The following is an 18201-nucleotide window of genomic DNA, read 5'->3' on the forward strand; positions in this document are numbered from 1 at the left end:
CCCCATGGTCAAGGTTACGAACCGCAAAAGGGTCTAAGAATCCCTGAATTTGGAGCAACAACGAACCTATCGGGTCGTAATGGAACTATTTGAGGGATGAGAACCCTCATGATTATAAAGCCATAGGAATTGCAAAATAGAAGGCAATCTTATAAAAGAAATTGGTTTTCAAGGGAAAGTAAAAACACAATGATCCTATAATGTACAGGCTCTGATATTGACAAACCAGATTTACGCTCAGTAAGAGTGAAGCCAAAACCCAAATGCGGTTATAAAAAAAATAACTTTGTAACTGTCATTCAAATTTTATAAGTAATGAACAGAATTCTGTGCTGGCCGAAGGCCACATCTCAACTTAAAAACACATAGCTGCCACGAGAATATTTCCATGAAAAATAGAATAGACCCAACAAATAATCACGCGAGTTTATGGATATGCCAAACAAATGTGATAAATTAATAACAGGAAAAAGGGTTCAATGCATGCAGGCGAAGCCCCAGCTATGCACCCGGTCATTCACATTTAACTGAGAGAATTTTAAATAGTTCTTCAACTTGGAATCTTGATATAAATAAAAACTAATAAATTTGCCAGAGACCGGATAATCTTGTGCAGCAGAAAGCACCGAATCTGTAATAGGAACAATGCTCTTAATTAACGAAAACATATATAGAAGAAAACCCCAGAAGGAAAGTCCCTTCACCGAACTTGGGAAAACCCCTTGAAAATCCTAGCCAAATGATTCTGGGTGCAGTCATTAAGACCAAGAAGTCATAAAATTTGTTAAGAACTATGACCCAGATATCACCCTAAGTCTTATTCCTTCAGCTCGAGGGCACCAGGCCAGGATGAACTCATACCTAGAAACCCTTAGAGCCCAACGCTGGAGGAGCGCCTTCTCATCAGATGCAACCAAAAGTTTTGAGGTGGTCAATAGGGATCTTGCATGGAGCCATAGCCACATGGCATTAGAATAATGTGACTGATAAAAACTAATACATAACAGCTAAGACAGACATGAAAAAAAAAGTAAAAGGAAAATGCCAGAAAGCTTCCAATCTAAATATGACTTACTCGGGAGATGTCGAAGCCACCACTGAAGGAGCATCCCTTCTTCTGGTATAGCTTAGAGCCATAGCTGTACCTAGAACATCCTACGAGTAGCATGAGTTCCACATAAATGAAAACATATTTAGATCGGCTGTATACGAGAAGCGCTTCCAGCTATGTAAGTTTACAAGGGTAGCATGAATAGCTCAGCGAGAAACACATTTTACCTGAAGAGTCTTGAACGCTGCCAAACCCTGAGCCTAAACAAAACCGACAGAATGATCGAAATCTTGTGTGTCTACCACACTAAGGCTGCTAATGGAAGAGCCAAACTAGAGCAGGCTCCGTGAGAGTGTTGCCCAACAAATGAGGTCATTCTCATTGCATGCCAAAGATGAGATGAGTTCCGAGAAGATCGTCGTCGTCGGATCGTGGGAGATGTTTTGCACCATTGATGAGGGCGAGTTTCCAGATGGCAGATAAGACTGGATAGCCTACCCAGCCATGTACAGGATGGAACGAGCAGAGTTAATAACATTTGCAGTAGGCATGGCAAGCCATGTGATGGCCTAGCATAAAGTGCAGAATAGAGTATATATATATATATATGCAAGCAGCATGGACTCTCTGGCATGAAACCAATCCTTAGAATTAAATTACGTATAAATGATGCTAGTACGATAATGATTAAACCAAAATCTAGAGTTGCGTATTTACCAAGATTACATAATGTGGAGAAACTTTATAGTCACGGTAATTTTTTTTATGAGAGACGTAATTTCCATAAATTAATAAGGTGGAGACATTACAAGTGGTATCAGAGCCAAGTTTCAAAAACTGTGGCCTCTGGAAATAAAATAAACTGATAAAGTGTATTCATTTTATTTCCATTTCTATTGTGTATTTAAAGAAAATTAGTTAATGCGTTAACCCTTCTTCTGTTACTCTTCTTATGTTAAGTATAGGAAAACAGAAGACTACTAATATGAGAAGAGCAAACAGTGTTTCACATAGGTTTTTGGTGGGTCAGGGACCTGCAACAGGCCCTGAAAATAACCCATAGTTATGGGTACAGCTCGGAGAGGAGGCTCGCAATACAAATCTTGCCATATTAGAGACAGTGCAGGAGTGGAAAAATGAAATGGCCCAATTGCGGGAGGATAACGTAAGGTTAACCATGGAATAGGAAAGGATTATAAAAAGCCTATCGAACAAGTAGAATCAATAACCCCTGAATCCTAGCACTCAACAACAAAGGGTGTTTGAGGAGCAAAATCACCACACAAAGCCAGAAGAGTCAGAAGGAAGGGAGGAAGAACGAGAAGAACGATCTGATAATGCTTCCGAGCAACAGACATCAAAAAGGTAACGGATAGAGTTGCAAGGGGAGTTTCATAAGATCAAGCTGCCACACTTTGATGGAGAATTAGAGGAGGCAGCTAAGGTATGGTTGATTAATATGAACAAATACTTCCAGCTATATGAATACGATCACAACCTCAAGGCATGGTTGGCCATTTTCCAATTACAGGGAAAAGCCACCCTGTGGTGGGAAGAAGTTAAGATTGTAAGAGGAGTAAGTGAACAGAATATAACTTGGGAAAAATTTCAAAAATACTTTAAGGAAAGATACCTGACCAAACATTTTTATGATGAAAAAGCAAGAGAATTCCATGACCTGCGACTGGGACAGCAAACTATGAATGAGTTTATCACTCGTTTTACTTCATTGCTCCATTATGTGCCTTATATTTGAGAGGAAAAGGCTAAAGTATAAAGGTTTGTTAGTAGTTTACCTCAGAACATGAGGGAAAGAATTGAATTTGACAACCCAAAGAAGATGGATGGGGTAATACGTAAAGCCAGGATTTGTTACTAGCAAAATAAATAGAAGGGAGAAATTCTAGGTAAAAGGTGGATTGATAAGAGAAGCAACAAGTTGGCTAGAAATAATAAAGGAAATTGAGGTGGTGGTAACAAAGGATTTGCCAAAGAGTAAAACAGCAGAAATATACAAAAGAATCCACTTAGGTCAAAGCCAACCAATGAGTCAAGAATCAATGAACAACCTGGAAAAATAGACAATGAAGGTACAGCAAGGCCTCCAGTGCAATGTTGGGGTTGCGGTGGGCCTCATTACGTTTAAAACTATCCTCAATGAAAGGGAACTGAATAGGTTTCCTAGATCCATGAAGCATCTACAGTCGACGATGTAGGACATAGTTTACCAAGGAGTAATGCTGCTCTGGAAGATCATTAGGCGGAGTACCAGCCGACCATGGTGGAATTTGAAGGTAAGATTTTAGACCTTGCTGTAACTATTTTAATTGATCCTGGAGCTATGTTAAGTTATATTAGTCCTAAGGTTGTGGAGCATTTTAAATTGCAACCAGTTAAATTTAAGGATCCTTGGCTAGTATAGCTGGCAACAGGGGCAAAGAGATGAGTGCTTGCTAAGGTCAATAACTGCTCTTTAAAGATTGTAGGACAACCAGTGATGGTAGATTTAAACGTGCTTCCCCTCGGTTCGTATGATGTACTGATTGGTATGGACTGGTTAGAAAAACACTAGTCCATAATTAATTGTAAAACAAAGACTATCTGTTACAAATATGAGCTTGGAGCAAGGCAAGAGATGCAAGGAATTAAGCGACCAGTGTAGATTCGGCCAATAACCACCTCTCAGTTAGCAAAATGTATTAGGAAATGATGTCAGATTTATGCCATCCAAGTGGGTTATGCCAACTCAAAAATAAAACAACCGCATTGGAAAGAATTCCTATGATACAAGAATCTTCTGAAGTGTTTCTGGAAGAGATTCCTAGACTGCCACCCAAGAGAGACATAGATTTTACCATTGAATTGGTGCCAGGGGCAGCCCTGATATCCCGAGCACCCTAAAGAATGAGAATACTAGAATTGACAGAGTTAAAAATGCAATTACAGGAGCTGTTAGACAAAAACTACATTCACCCCAGTGTGTCCCCCTAGGGAGCCTTGGTATTGTTCATTAAGAAGAAAGACAAGACCCTTCGCATGTGTATGGATTATCATCAATTGAATAAATTGACCATCAAAAATAAGTATCCTCTACCCCGTATTGATGAACTTTTTGATCAAGTAAAAGGAGCAACAGTATTCTCCAAGATTGATTTGCGATCAGGGTATCACCAAATCAGGATTAAAGAAGAAGACATAGCTAAAACTGCTTTTAGAACACGATATGGTCATTATGAGTTTGTGGTGTTACCCTTTGGGTTAACCAACACCCCCACAACCTTTATGTGTTTAATGAACAACATATTTCATCAGTATTTGGATAAGTTTGTGCTGATTTTTATTGATGATATATTGATATATTCCCGAACTATGGAGGAGCATAAGGAGCACCTCAGATTGGTACTGCAAACCCTCTGAAAACACCAGTTATATGCCAAGTTCAGCAAGTTTGATTTCTTTAAGGAACAGATACAATATTTGGGACATATAATCACTAAAGTAGGGATTACAGTGGATCCCAAAAAGATAAGGACCATAATGGAATGGCTGGTACCAAAGGATATGGTAGACATCAGGTCCTTCATGGTATTAGCAGGTTATCACAGACGGTTTGTAGAAGGATTTTCGCGAGTAGCTTATCCTATCACTTCCTTACAGAAATAGGGAAGAACCTTTAGGTGGACCCCAGAATTCCAAAAGAGTTTTGAGCAACTTAAGCATCTGCTCACCACCGCACCCATTCTAAACATAGCCAATCCTAGTAAAGATTATGTGGTGTGTAAGGACAGAAGTAAGGAAGGGGTAGGAAGTGTGTTGATGCAAGAAGGGAAGGTGATTGCTTATGAGTCAAGAAAATTAAAAGAGCATGAGCAGAAATATTCCGCTTATGATTTGGAGTTGGCAGCCATCATTCATGCCTTAAAAATGTGGCGACATTATCTTATGGGAAGAAATTTTTTATTATTAACAGACCACCATAGTCTGACCAGTTATTTTAGCCAGCCCACCTTAAATGCTAGGCAAGCACGGTGGGTGGATTTCTTAAGTGGTTTTGATTTCGAGATCAAGCATTTGAAAGGGAAAGAGAACCGGGTGGCGGACACTTTAAGTCGAAAATTACAATGTCTATATGAGATTTCTTGCAGTAAAGGGACAAGCACCTTCGAATAAATGATTAAGAGGATAGTAGAATAAGACACCGCATATTAGCAAATAAAACAGCAAGCGCAACACTCAACCAGCAAGGAAAATCAGCAAGGTTATGCTATGGATGTTGCTGGAATGTTGTATTATAAGAAAAGGTTGTATGTGCCCAATCAAAACAACATTAAAAACCTGATTTTGGATGAATTTCATAGAAGTCACTATGTTGGACACCCGGGGTATCAGAAAATGATCACTGCGCTCCGAAAAGAATATTATTGGCAGGGTATGAAGAAAGATGTGGCTGAACACTTGGCACATTTTCTGGAGTACCAACAAATTAAAGCAGAACACCAACACCCTACGAGGTTATTACAACCATTACCCATTCCGAAATGGAAGTGGGAAACCATCTCCATGGACTTCATAACGGGCTTGCCCAAGTCAAAGAAAAATAACGACTCCATCAGGGTGGTGGTGGACAAGTTAAGTAAATTAGCACATTTTATACCTTTACAATCTACTTACAGAGCTGTGCAGATCACCCATGTTTTTATGCAGAATATATTTAGGCTGCATGGGTTACCAAAAACAATAATTTCAGACCGTGATGTAAAATTTACATCGGTATTTTGGAAAATGTTGTTTGAAGAATTAGGGACTCAACTGAATTTCAGTACAGCTTATCACCGTCAGACTGACGGACAAACAGAACAGGTGAACCAGGTGGTGGAAGACATGTTAAGAGCATACGTAATGCAGCAACCAACCAAGTGGGAAGATTATCTGCACTTGGTCGAATTCGTGTACAATAATGACTATCATACATCATTGCAAATGAGCCCATTTGAAGTATTGTATGGGCAGAAGTGTCGCACGCCCTCAAGCTGGGGTGGACTGGAAGACAGATTGATGTTAGGTCCTGAAATGCTTAAGGAAATGGAGGAAATGGTTAAGAAGGTATGGTCCAATCTAAAGGCAGCTCAGGATAGGCAAAAGAACTTTGCTAACTGGAAAAGGAATGGAGTAACAAGTGGGTGATCATGTGTATGTGACAATTCGAGTAAAAAAGAGCACATTACAATGGAGAGGATGTGCTAAGTTGGCACCCCGATTCTGTGGACCGTTTCAGGTCTTAGCAAGAATTGGGCCAGTAGCATACCAGCTCGCTCTGTCGAGTCACATATGGGTCCACAATGTCTTCCATGTTTCCATGTTAAAAAAATATGTTTATGATCCTAAGCATGTAATTAGATGGTAGGATATATATGTAAGAATTATCTCTGGTAGATCAATATAAATGTTTTTTTTTTAACTGATTAAAGATGTTGCATGTTTCAGGTCGAACGGAAGGATAAATCTCGGTCGAGCTGCTAAGCATCCTCGACCGGAGAGAAGTAATGCTGTGGAAACAAGCTATTACCCAAGTTAAAGTGCAGTGGCAGCACTTTGGGCCTGATGAGGCCACCTGGGAAGATGAAGAGCTCATGAAAAAGGCTTACCCAGGGTTGTTCATGGTTGAAAGACATCGAGATGATGTCCAATTTCAGGAGGGGGAGATGTAATATCCCCAGAATGTTGTAAATATTTTATTTACCATAGTGAAAACAAACTAAAGGATTGTGGTTACTATCTGTTTGAATTAATTAATGTTTTTATTTTATTGAAAAAAAATGAGAAATGATTTCCTAGTGAAGAGGAGATCAAGTAACTTCTGAGGAGGGAAGTTAAAAAGAAACAGTTGCTAAATCCTAACTACCTCCCCTAACCATGGTGGGCTTCTAGGAAAAGGAAGAGGGGGGAAGGAAAAATTGCGTTGTAGGGACAAGCAATGGAAAAGAAAGGGAGAAAGCCTGCTATGTCTGGTGATGATCAGATAGCAAGGGCGCAGAGTGCGAGCAACTTGCAAAAGACAGTACGTCTTTGAGCAAGCTAGGGGGGAGATTTGGTCTCGAAAGGCAATCTCATGGTCGAGTGGTTTGACTAGATACAGAGTCAGAGGTGACCTCTTCATCTAGAGTTACTCACTTGGAAGCAACCCAAGTATGAGGTACCAACCGAATTTTGTGCTATTATCTAAATTGAGTTAGAAGTGTTGTTTTTTTGTAAGCAACAGGTTCCTAGAGCTATAACCAAAATAAATATAGCAAGTTTATTTATAAACAGAGTTACTATTTTCGAAAGATACTAGTTGTAACTGCCACTATCTAGGTGGGACATTCCCATTTAAGAAATTGGTTACATTCTCCATTTCAAAACACTGTTCAGACTAGAAAGTTAAATTTCTACTTTATTGAAAAACTTCATTCTGACAGTCTATAGAATGCTGGTAGAAAAATTATGTAAAAAAGAGAGATATGATTCTGTAACAAAGAAAGATTATAATTCTTTTACATTTCCATTCAAAATGGAAATGAAAGTTAAGACCATAGTGAGGAAAAGCAAGATAGGCCACCTGGGCTTTTGTAATTTCAAATATCATAACTTCATGATAAAATAAGAACCCTAGGACCTTGTTTAGTTCTTAAATAACACCATGGAAGCGGAAAAACTTTCTCTGATGCATGACTAATAAAGAATTGATATTCGATGTCTCATTAGTACATAACCTAAAGGAAACTGTAGAAGCAGAATAAATGAGGAACTTTTAATAAGTGTCTCGTTGAAAGAAACCTAAAGATAAACGCAGAAGCAGAATAACCAAGTTTTGTAGCAAATAACAAGTCTGGGGTATGCGAAGATGGGTCGCTCTGCCCCATGCTCAAGGTTACGAACAACAAAAGGGTCCAAGAATCCCTGAATCCGAAGCAACAACGAACCTATCGGGTCGTAATGGAACTGTTCGAGGGATGAGAACCCTCATGATTATAAAGCCATAGGAATTGCAAAACAGAAGGAAATCTTATAAAAGAAATTGGTTTCCAAGGGAAAGTAAAAACACAATTATCCTATAATGTACAGGCTCTGATATTGACAAACCAGATTTACGCTCAGTAAGAGTAAAGCCAAAACCAAAATGCAGTTATTAAAAAAAATAAGTTTGTAACTGTCATTCAAATTTTATAAGTAATGAATAAAATTCTGTGCTAGCAGGAAGCCACATCTCAACTTAAAAACACATAGCTTCCATGAGAATATTTCCATGAAAAATAGAACATACCCAACAAATAATCACGTGAGTTTATGGATATGCCAAACAAATGTGATAAATTAATAACAGGAAAAAGGGTTCAATGCATGCGGGCGAAGCCCCAGCTATGCACCCGGTCATTCACATTTAACTGAGAGAATTTTAAACAGTTCTTCAACTTGGAATCTTGATATAAATAAAAAATAATAAATTAGCCACAGACCAGATAATCTTGTGCAGCAGAAAGCATCGAATCCGTAATAGGAACAACGCTCTTAATTAACGAAAACATATATAGAAGAAAACCCCAGAAGGAAATTTCCTTCGTTGAACTTGGGAAAACCCCTTGAAAATCCTAGCCAAATGATTCTGGGTGCGGTCATTAAGACCGAGAAGTCATAAAATTTTCTGAGAACCGTGACCCAGATATCACCCTAAGTCTTATTCCTTCAGCCCGAGGGCACCAGGCCAGGATGAAATCCTACCTGGAAACCCTTAGAGCCCAATGCTGGAGGAGCACCTTCCCACCAGATGCAACCAAAAGTTTTGAGGTGGTCAATAGGCATCCTGCATGGAGCCATAGCCACATGGTATTAGAATAATGAGACTGATAAAAACTAATACATAACAGCTGAGACAGACAAAAAAAGAAAGTAAGGGGAAAACACCAGAAAGCTTCCAGTCTAAATATGGCTCACCTGGGAGATGTCGAAGCCACCACTAAAGGAGCATCCCTTCTTCTGGTATAGCTTAGAGCCATAGTTGTACCCAGAACATCCTGTGAGCAACATGAGTTCCACATAAATGAAACATATTTAGATCAATTGTATATGAGAAGTGCTTCTAGCTATGTAAGTTACGAGGGTAGCATGAATAGCTCAGCGAGAAACACATTTTACTTGAAGAGTCTTGAATGCTACCAAACCCTGAGTCTAAACAAAACTGGCAGAATGATCGAAATCTTGTGCATATAGCACACTAAGGCTGCTAATGGAGGAGCCAAACCAGAGTAGGCTCTGCGAGAGTGTTGCCCAACAAATGAGGTCATTCTCAATGCATGCCAAAGTTGAGGTGAGTTCCGAGAATATCGCTGCCGTCGAATTGCGGGAGATGTTTTGCACCATTGATGAGGGCGAGTTTCTAGATGGTATATGAGACCAGATAGCCTGCCCAGCCACGTACAAGATGGAGTGGCAGAGTTAATAACATTCGCAGCAAGCATGGCAAGCCATGTGATGGCCTAGCATAAAGTGCAGAATGGAGTATATATATGCAAGCCGCGTGGACTCTCCGGCATGAAACCAATCCTCAGAATTAAATTGTGTATAAATGATGCTAGTACAATAATGATTAAACCAGAATCTAGAGCTTTGTATTTACCAAGATTACATAATGTGGAGAAACTTTAGAGTCATGAATTTTTTTTTTTAATGAGATATGTAATTTCCATAAATTAATAAGGTGGAGACATTACAATATACTAGCTCACTATTATTTTCATTAGACAGTTTAATGGTCAATTTTTGAAGAACATGCTAAGCTACAACAGTGAACCAATATTCTTTTCTAGTCTTTCCGTCAATTTTCTATAACGCTATTGTAGTCTGTGGACAAAGACTAATACTGTCACAAAATATACATATGAGTTCTCAAACTACAATTTGGTAATATTTCTTTACTTTTATTAGAAGGAAATTTGATAAATAAAATATAAACGATAACCACCCTTACAGTTGACATTACTTATAACAACAGACAATGGTTTATCAGTTCCCGAATGAGTTCCGGAAGGAATTCATCAAGAACCAAGTACCCAGGAGTTGTTGAATTGAAACCTTTGAATCCTTAATGAGGAGTTACATTAAACAAAAATGATATAAAAAGGAAAAAATGAGTACCAAAAACCAGCATTCAAGGGCATAGTATAATATCATGGTCGAACTGGAAGTATAGAAAAGCTTTAAAATCTTTCATTTTCAACTAATAAGAAATAAGACTGTAATTTCATAAATCAAGTTATCCAAAGTCAAGTTATGGCAATGAACTCCATACATCGGTGTAAGCATAGATAAATAGACTGAATTCATACCAAGAAATGACCTGTTAACCCCCACAGAAGTAATATAAACAAATATTGAACAAGTTCTAGAACTGTATTGGAATTTCTAAGGCTGACAGTCCCAAAAAGATAATTTAATACATTCTTTATCGAAAAACCTAGATTTTGGACATAACCTTAAACCCTAACTATCAAACAGTCCTTGAAATATCTGTGATGTAAATACTAGCTTGAGGAGCTCAAGCACAAGACAAGTCAAAATCTAAGACCCACCTGAAAAAATGAAGAATGAAGCATGGTTTAATAAGAACACTACATCCCACAGACCGCATGCCGAACGAGGGTTTTAAGTGAGCAGCAGTGGGCTTACCTACACAAGAAAAGCCAATGGTTAAGACCGAAAACATGCAAGTCTAGGACTATTATATGAAAACCATTAAGGCGAAGTGGGTTACTTGAGTAGGAGCTGGATATCCCTCACAATGGCAATCGAAAATGCAAATACATTAGGTAGCTTTAGCGAAAACAATAATGGAGAAAGACTTTGATTGACTACTTGAAACTGAATCGTTGCTTACCTTTTTCTGCCGCAGAATCGACCCACTCCACCTTGGTCTTCGAATCCATGCTGAGGACTTCACACCTGTTCAAGAGTGACCCAGGAATCCATCAGGCACCCTCTCAAACCACCATAGTGCATTTGGCTCCCACAAAAGATTTGTAATGAAGAATTACTATGGTAACAACAACAAGAATCGCAAAGCACCTGGAGTTTTCGAACATAAGTCTGTCGAAGCAATGCACTAGGTCATCGTAGTAGAGTCGAGAGCCAAGCCGAATGAGCAGCAAATGAACCTCCCTCATCACTGGTAAAGACATTATACCTCCCCGCCAAACTTGAAGGATCGGGGTCGTAGAACTTAATAGATCCAACGGCCGATGGAAAGCCAGATGTAAAACCTCAAGACCATTCCAGGAAACTGTATTTATGTGCATTAACATCGCACCAGATGGCAAGCACGGTGGTGTATAGATATGGCTGGAGAGATCCTCGGGGCACTTCCGCCTTAATGAGGAGCGGCTTGCCCAAGGTCGAAAGGTTCGAGATGATTTATTGTAGGTACAGCATAGTGGCCCATGTGGAGTTCCAACGAGGAGGCCAAGTGGAACCACAATCGCTTCAAACTTAACCATTTATCAGTCATCAATCAGACATTTCCATATCATTAAAACTCCATATAAGTTTAATATATGTCGAAGTCCGAATTGTCTAAGTTTAATACCTTGTATAAAGTTTAACATATCCAGGATTCCAGAGTGTATGAGTTTAATATTGTATAAGGTTAATATTGTATATAAGTTTAACATATAAAGAGTCTGGCTTGTTTAAGGATAAGGTAGGATAGAGTCTAATCCACACTTCAGTAATTCACGATTAATGTTCTAAGTAATTTTATGTTTTTTTTAAGTAAAGTTTGTTACAAATGGTATCAGAGCCCATGCTCACATACTGAGACTTATAGGTTATTTTAACAGTCAATTAAGTTATGATACTTTAGTATCGATGAAAGAAAAATAAATTGAGTAATGTTAAATATGAACATAGAGTGAGAGTGTGAAAAATTGAGGTCAGCACCAAGGGTGAAATACGGAGGAGCCCCAAATCACCATACCAGGTGGAAGTTCTTTATGTGGAGGCCAACCCAGAATTATGGGTACAATTGGGAGAAGAATCACGACAGGCTAATGTTGCCCTGCTCTAAACAGTACAAAAATTATGGGTAGAGACGATGAACCTAAGGATGAACAATGAAAGGTTAAGACATGAACAAGAGAAGATCCTTAATTTTCTGTCCAATCGACAAAATTAACAGGAACCAGAACCCAGTGCAGAGAATAGGGAAAAGACCCCAACTTCCCATAATGGGGAAGATAATGCAAAATCCATGGAAGGCCATAAAGAGGAAGAATAAGGGCGTTCAAATAACATTTCTGATCAAAGGAGGACAAAAACACAGAAGATAGAGCTACAAGGTGAGTTCAAGAAAATCAAACCCTCGTTGTCTGAAGGAGATTCGGAAGAAGTAGCAAAAGCTTCGCTGATAGACATGGGAAAATATTTCCAGATTTATGAATATAATGATAAGATTAAAGCACGGCTGGAAGTTTACCAATTTCAGGGAAAGGCCACCCTCTAGTGGGAGGAAATTAAAATCATAAGAAATATTGATGAGGAACAACTAACGTGGCAAAAATTCCAAAAATATTTGAAAGATAAATATCTAAAGAGCATTACTATGATGAAAAGGAAAAAGAGTTCCATGAGTTAAGGCTAGGAGCCTTGACCATGGATGAGTATGTTAAATGGTTTACTTACCTGCTGCGATATGTCCCATATATGCAAGAGAAGAAAGTTAAGACAATAGTTTATTAGCAGTTTGCCCAACTTCATGAATGAAAAACTAGAATTGGATTATCCTAAAACAATAGATGATGTAGTACAAAAAGCCCACATCTGTTATCAGCTGATGAAGCAGAAAAATGAAGGATCTAAAGGATCTATCGGTAAGAAAATTAGAAACTTACCACCAAATAGGTAGCAGAAAGTCATAAATGATAGAAATAATCAGCAAAAGACTTTCGAAAAATTTATAAGAAATCCGCCCAAATCTCAGACATACACCAAGAATAGACAACCTAAAGGAGTTAACAGAATTGCCACTGAACACCCACCAAAGCCACCACTGCAATGTTGGGGATGTGGGGAAGCACATTATTACAAAAACTGCCCTCACAAAGCTCAAACTGAACAACTTTCAAACATGCAAGAAGCTTCTACGATAGGAGATATCACAAGGAGCATGCCCAGAATTAATGTTGCCTTGGATGATCATCAGGCGGAATACCAGCCCACCATGATCAAATGTGAAGGTATGATTGTTGATCAACCTATTTCTGTTTTGTTTGATCCCGGTGCTAGCCTAAGCTACATTAGTCCTAAAGTGGTAGAAAAATGTCAGTTGCAAAGAAGTAAATTTAAGAAGTCTTGGCTAGTTCAGCTAGCCACTGGAACAAAAAGGAAGGTGTCTGCAAAAACAAAAAACTGCCCTATAACAGTTTCAGGACAGCCCATCCAGGTTAATCTGAATATCCTTCCCCTAGGTTCATATGATGTATTAATAGGAATGGACGGGATAGAAGGTCACTGGTCCCTTGTGGATTACAAAGAAAAATATCTAAGTTAATTTACTGAGTCAAGACAGCGAAAAGAAATTCAAGGAATCAAGAAAAATATCAGATTATGCCCTATTACGGCTAACCAACTTGGCAGATTCATAAGGAAATGTTGCCAAATCTATGTTGTCTAGGTAGGGTACAACAATGAAAAAAATAATATGACCTCCTTAGAGAATATTCCTGTAATTTAGGATTTCATAGGCGTATTCTCTGAATCCATTCCTGGGTTGCCGCCAAGACGTGATATTGACTTTACCATTGAGCTAGTGCCCAGAGTAGCCCCTATTTCGAAAGCCCCCTACCGTATGAGCATTCCTGAGTTAACAAAACTTAAAATGCAGCTTCAAGAGCTTTTAGATAAAGGGTACATTCGCCCTACTATGTCCCCTTGGGGAGCCCCTGTGTTATTTGTTCAGAGAAAAGACGAAACCTTAAGATTATGCATTGATTATCATCAGCTAAATAATATGACCATAAAGAATAAGTACCCTTTACCTCATATTGATGATTTATTTGATCAAGTGCAGGGAGCTAGTGTGTTCTCAAAAATTGATTTAAGGCATGGTTACCACTAGATCAAAATAAAAGATGAAGATATCTACAAAACCACATTCTGAACTCGTTATGGATATTACGAGTTCGTGATATTTCCTTTCGGCCTTACCAACGCTACAGCCACTTTCATGAGTCTAATGCACGGCATTTCCAGCCATTTCTAGATAAATTTGTACTGATTTTTATCGATGATATACTCATCTATTCAAAAGATGAGGAGGAACATGAATAACACTTGAGAACAGTATTGTAGATCTTACGAGATAACCAGTTGTACTCAATGTTTAGTAAGTGCATTTTTTATAAAAATCAAATCCAATACCTAGGCCATGTTATATCAGCGAAAGGAATAGTGGTGCATCCAGAGAAGATCAAAACTATTATGGAATGGACTACACCGAAAAACGTTGCCGACATAAGATCCTTCTTTGGCTTGGTAGGGTATTACCACCAATTTATTAAAAGCTTTTAAAAAATAGCCTTTCCAATGATCGCACCTCAGAAAAAGGGGCGTGCATTTCACTGGACAGTGGAACGCCAACAAAGTTTTGAGCAGCTAAAACAACTGCTTACAACCACTTTGGTGCTGAAAGTAGTAGATTCAAAAAAATATTTTGTAGTATGCACAAATGTAAGCAAAGAGGGTGTAGGTGGAGTATTAACTCAGGAAGGAAAGGTCATTGCCTATGAGTCATGCAAACTGAAAGATTATGAACAACACTACTCTGCTTACGATCTGGAGTTGACCGCAGTAGTGCATGCATTGAAAATGTGGCAACACTACCTTCTAGGGAAGAAATTTCTGTTACTAACTTATCACAGAAGTTTGACCAATTTCTTTAATCAGTCTAGTTTAAATGTGTGGCAGGCCAAATCGACTGCATTTTTGAGCGAATTTGAATTTAACATGAAGCACCTCAAAGGAAAAGAAAACCAGGTAGCATATACTATAAGTAGAAAGGTGCATTGCATCTATGAGGTACATTTTAGTCAAGCATAATCTAACCTACCAGAGGTTATCTGAGAGGCAGCCCTAAAAGATCCAGAATATGCATTCCTATGGATTTAAGCTTCAGAAGCTCAAGAAAAAGAGGAACAGTGTGAGTATGAAATTAATCCCAACAAATTGTTAACATTCAGAAATAGAATTTATATTCCTAACCAAAACTCTGTGAAGCAGATGTTATTAGATGAGTTTCACAAGAAGCCTTACGCCGCCCACCCAGGATACCAAAAACTGTTTTCGGCTATCAAGAAAAGTTATTTATAACCAATATTAAAAAAAGATGTGGCTAAATATTTATCCAAATGCTTAGAGTGCCAATTGGTGAAGGCGGAGCATCAACATCCTATGGGTCTATTGCAACCATTACCCATTCCAAAATGGAAATGGGAGACAATCACTTTAGATTTTATCACTGGATTACCTCGTACAAAAAGGAAACATGACTCAATCATGGTTGTGGTGGACAAGCTGAGCAAGACCACTCATTTCATTAAGGTAAAATCCACCTATAAAACGGTGGAGATTGCAGACATATTTATGAGAGAAATCTTCTGACTACACGGGATACCCCAAGTGGTGATCTCTGACAGAGATGTAAAATTTACATCCGCTTTCTAGAAAACTCTCTTTGCAGGGTTGGGTACACAAATCCATTTCAGCACTACCTACCATCCTCAGACAGATGGTCAGACAGAGCGAGTGAATCAAGTCTTAGAAGACATGTTGAGAATGTTTGTAATGCAACAGCCGTAGAAATGGGAGTATTACCTCAACTTGGTAGAATTTGCCTACAATAATGGTCATCATGAATCCTTGGGTATGATCCCTTTCGAAGTACTATATGGAAGGAAGTGTTCAGTACCTATGGACTGGAACAATCCAGATAATAAATTAGCGTTGGGCCTTGATATGTTAGCAGAAATGGAGGCCATCGTTAAGAAGGTTACCTAGAATTTAAAGGCAGCGCAAGATAGGCAAAAGGTGTATGCAGATAAGAAGAGGACTCATAAATAATTTTATATGGGGTATCATGTGCATATGAAGGTTAAACCCCATAAGATCACTTTATAATGGAAAGTTTGTGCCAAGTTGGCACCTCGGTACTGTGGACCCTTTCAGATTTTGGAACGGATTAGGCTCGTGGCATATAAGCTAACACTTCTAGGCCACATCCAATTCCACAATGTGTTTCATGTATCCTTATAAAAAGAATACATTTACGACCCTCGACATATTATTAACTGGGAAAGAATTCAGGTAACGATAAAATATAAGCAATATGTTAATAATTGTTGTTATATGATTTTTTTTTTTACAGCAGATTATGAATTTGCAGGTAGAACCCAAGGTAGAATTTCTGGCAGAGCCTCTTCGTATCCTCTATCGGAGAGAAACCAGCTTGTGGAGGCAATCCATCATCCAAGTTAAAGTGTAGTGGAAGCACTTTGGTCCGGATGAGGGTATTTGGGAAGAAGAGGAAGCCATGCGAAAAGCTTATCCTACATTGTTTACATAGAGGAAGAACACCAAGGATGGTGTTCATCTTGAGGGGAGGGAGATTTAACCTACAAAACTACATCAAAAATTGTTTTACCAAGTTTAATTATCATTATTAAGTTTATTTCTATTTTTATTTGAATTATTAAAACTATTGGGCTGAAAAGCTAGAACAAATGTTCTTAATTATTAATTAAAAGATTATGCATCAGTTTGCTAAAAGGCTAGAGAAACAATTGAATTAACTTCTGAGAACAATTACAATTGTTCCTCCACCCTTTTCCTTTAAGAGGAAAAAGGGTAGAACCCTGGGGGGTTGGAGGAACTAGACTGTGTTGAATTCTTCCTTGAGATGGGCAAGACTTAACCAGTGGGAGAGAAAAATGTGATAATAGTTTTGGGGTACAAGACTTGAGCCTGGATAGAGTCCTGATGCCCAAGGTGCCCAAATGTTCATCACTGCCATAGGTGGAAGAGCTTGGAGGGGCAATCTGGACGTAATTGCCAGTTCTGAGGCTTGGTGGAGAGACCTTCTAAAAACAAAAGGTTACATGCAATAATAATGGAAAATATAAGTGTTATCACCAAATCAATCAATATTAGTAGAAGGAATAGACTTTTATTGTTATAGAAGAAAACTACATTGATAGACTAGCAAAGGTAATTAACATTTATTGATTTCTAAATAGAGTAGGGAATTCTATTTTGATTTTATATTAGCAGATATTTACTCATAGTTTAATTATGCTAAGGAAGTGAATATACTAGCTCACTGTTATTTTCAGTAAACAGTTTAATGGTGAATTTCTAAAGAAGATCCTAAGCTACAACAGTAAACCAATATTCTCTTCTAGTCTTTCAATAAATTTTCTATAATGCTAAAATTGCAGTCCGTGGACGAAAACTAATACCCCCACAAAATATAAATATCAGTTCTCAAACTACATTCTGGTAATCTTTCTTTACTTTTATCATAAGGAAATTTCATAAAAAAATAAATGATAACCACCCTTACAATTGACATTACTTATAACAACAACCAAGGGTTTATCGGTTCTCGGACAAGTTCCGGAAGGAATTCATCAAGAACCAAGTACCCGGGTGTTGTTGAACTGAAACCTCTGAGTCCTTAATGAGGAATTACATTAAATAGAAATGATACAAAAAGGAAAATATGAGTACAAGAAACTAGCATTCAAGGCCATAATATAATATCACGGTCAAACTGGAAGTATAAAAAATCTTTAAAATCTTTCATTTTAAAACAGATAAGAAATAAGACTGTAATTTCATAAATCAAGTTATCCAAAGTCGAGTTACGGAAACGAACACCATACATTGGTGTAAGAATAGATAAATATACTGAATTCATACCAAGAAATGCCCGGTTAACCTCCACAGAAGTAACATAAAAAAATATTGAACAAGTTCCAGAACTCTATTGGCATTTCTAAGGCCGACAGTCCCAAAAATATAATTTAATACATTTTTTACTGACAAACCCAAATTTCGGCCGTAGCTTT

The sequence above is a fragment of the Pinus tabuliformis genome, chromosome 9 (assembly GCF_031772625.1).
Source record: "Pinus tabuliformis cultivar Carrire ecotype Pingquan chromosome 9, CPIR1, whole genome shotgun sequence".
Lineage (NCBI taxonomy): Eukaryota > Viridiplantae > Streptophyta > Pinopsida > Pinales > Pinaceae > Pinus > Pinus tabuliformis.